Source organism: Otolemur garnettii, unplaced genomic scaffold (assembly GCF_000181295.1).
Source record: "Otolemur garnettii isolate 467f Iridium unplaced genomic scaffold, OtoGar3 scaffold00001, whole genome shotgun sequence".
Taxonomy (NCBI): Eukaryota; Metazoa; Chordata; class Mammalia; order Primates; family Galagidae; genus Otolemur; species Otolemur garnettii.
The window spans coordinates 36554866-36557705 of NW_003852396.1; positions in this window are offsets into that span (position 1 = coordinate 36554866).

Consider the following 2840-nt stretch of genomic DNA (forward strand, 5'->3'; position numbering starts at 1 on the left):
CTATCAGTTTGAGAAATGTCCCTTCTATACCAATTTTCTTAAGTGTTCTGATCATGAAGGGATGCTGGATAGTATCAAATGCTTTTTCTGCATCAATTGAAAGAATCATATGGTCTTTGTTTTTTAATTTGTTTATGTGATGAATTACATTTATAGATTTACATATGTTAAACCACCCTTGGGATCCTGGGATAAAACCTACTTGGTTATGGTGTACAATTTGTTTGATGTGTTGCTGGATTCTGTTTGTTAGGCATTTGTTGAATATTTTTGAATCAATATTCATTAGTGATATTGGTCTATAATTTTCTTTTCTTGTTGGTTCTTTTCCTGGTTTGGGGATCAGGGTGATGTTAGCTTCACAGAATGTGTTTGACAGTATTCTGTCTTTTTCTATGTTTTGGAAAAGGTTGAGTAATATAGGTACTAGTTCCTCTCTGAAGGTTTGGTAGAATTCTGATGTGAAGCCATTTGCTCCTGGGCTTTACTTTTTGGGGAGATTTTGTATAGTTGATGCTATTTCAGAGCTTGGTATAGGTCTGTTCAAAATTTCCATTGCATTCTGGCTAAGTCTTGGGAGATGACATGATTCCAAGTATTGTCAATTTCCTTCAGATTGTCATATTTCTGGGAATAAAGTTCCTTGTAATATTCACTAAGGATTTTTTGAATTTCTAAAGGGTCTGTTGTTATTTCATCTTTACCATTTCTGATTGATGAGATTAGAGACTATATTCTTTTTTCTTTTTTTGGTTAGGTTGGCCAAAGATTTATTGATTTTGTTGATTTTTTTCAAAAGACCAACTTTTTGATTTGTTGATCTGTTCTATAATCCTTTTGTTTTCAATTTCATTTAATTCTGCTCTAATTTTGGTTATTTCTTTTCTTCTGCTGGAAGGCTGTGTTTGAACCCACCACTTCTGGCATATGGGGCTAGTTCCCTACTCCTTTGAACCGCAGGCACCACCCTATGTAACATCTTTTAAAGTCTTCTGCCAATTTTATTCTTATACTTTCCTTCTTGATTTGTTCTTACTATAATCTATTATGAGTCTTTTGTCAGATTTGTATATTTTAAAGGTCTTCTATTCTGAAGTTTGTCTCGATACTTTCTAATTGCATGCTTTGATGAACAAGATTTTTTTTTAACTTTAAAAAAAGTTCTGTGACTATCTAGTACCTGTTTTTCTGGGTCTCTGGCAATGCTTGGGAAATTCTCCACAGTGATATCTTGAAATAGACCTGCCATGCTTTTAGGACTCTCTTCTTCTCCTTTAGGGAATCCCTATGATTGTTGTTTGTATATCTTGTGTAGTCCTGTATCTCTCTAAGGGATTGTTCTATTTTTGTTATCTGCTTTTCTGACTCTTTAAATGATTGGGTTAGTTCAAAAATCTGGACTTCAAGGTCTCAGATTCTTTCTTCTCTATGTTTTACACTGTTGATGAGGCTCTGTACTGTGTTTTGCTCACCTCTTTGCCCAACTTTTAATTAATCTGTTGATTAATTAAATTAATTTATTTGCTTGCGTTATTTGTAAATTCTGGTTATCAGTTCTCTGACAATGTGTAGCATCCAATGTCTTTTCCTATCCTGTTGGTTGTCTATTTGCTTTGTTGATTGTGTTTTTGGCTGTGAAGAAGCTTATTTAACTTGATCAGGTCCCATTTATTTGCTTTTGATGATGCTCTGAATTTCATTGGGATCTTCTTCATGATATATTTCACTAAGTCAATACCTATAAGAGTTTTTCCAACACTTGCTTCTCGAATTCTTACAGTTTTGTGACTTACATTTAAGTCTTTTATTCATTGTGAGGTAAGTTTTTAGTAGTGAGAAGTGTGGGTCCTATTTCAGTCTTTTACATGTGACAATCCAGTTCTCTCAGCAACCTTTACTGAATAGGAAAATATCAAAAGAATAATTCATTGTCACCAGGTAGGTTACATCCCAGAGATGCAACATTGGTTCAACACATGCAAATCTATAAATATAATTTACCCCCAAAATAGAAGTAAAGACAAAGTCTCAATGATCCTCTCAATGGATGCAAAAATTTTTTTAACAAAATTCAACACCCTTTGTGGATAAGAACACTTAAGAAAATTGGCATTGATGGGACTTTCCTCAAAATAACAGAACCTATCTAAGACAAACTCACAGCCAACATCATATTGAACATAAAGAAATTGAAAATATTCCCACTCAGAACTGGAAACACACAGAATATTCATTATTGCCACTAGCATTCAGCATAGTACTGGCAGTCTGAGCCAGAGCAATTAGAGAAGGATATCAAGGGTATTCAAATGGGGAAAGAAGAGGTCAAGCTCCTTTCTGGCAATATAATTTTATACCTAGAAAATTCTAAGGACTCAACCAAGAGACTTCTAGAATTGATAGATACAGCAATGTCTCAGGTTACAAAATCAGTGTACAAATCAGTAGCTTTCATATACACCAACAACAGCCAAATTGAGAATCAAATGAAAGACACAATAACTTTTATAGTAGAGTCAAAGAAAATGAAATATGGAATATGTTTAACAAAGGAGGTCAAGGATCTCCTTAGGGAGAAACTCAAAATACTGAGAAAAGAAATTATAGAGGATATCAACAGATGGAAAAACATATCATGCTTCTGAATTGGTAGAATCAACATTATTAAAATACTATACTAACCAAAATGATTAACATGTTCAATGCAATTCTCATTAAAATACCAGCATCATATTTTTCAGATCTTGTAAAAATATTTCTATACATTGTATGGAATCAGAAAAGTCAACACAAGCTAATGATATAACAACAAATCTGGAGGCATCACTTTACCCAACTTT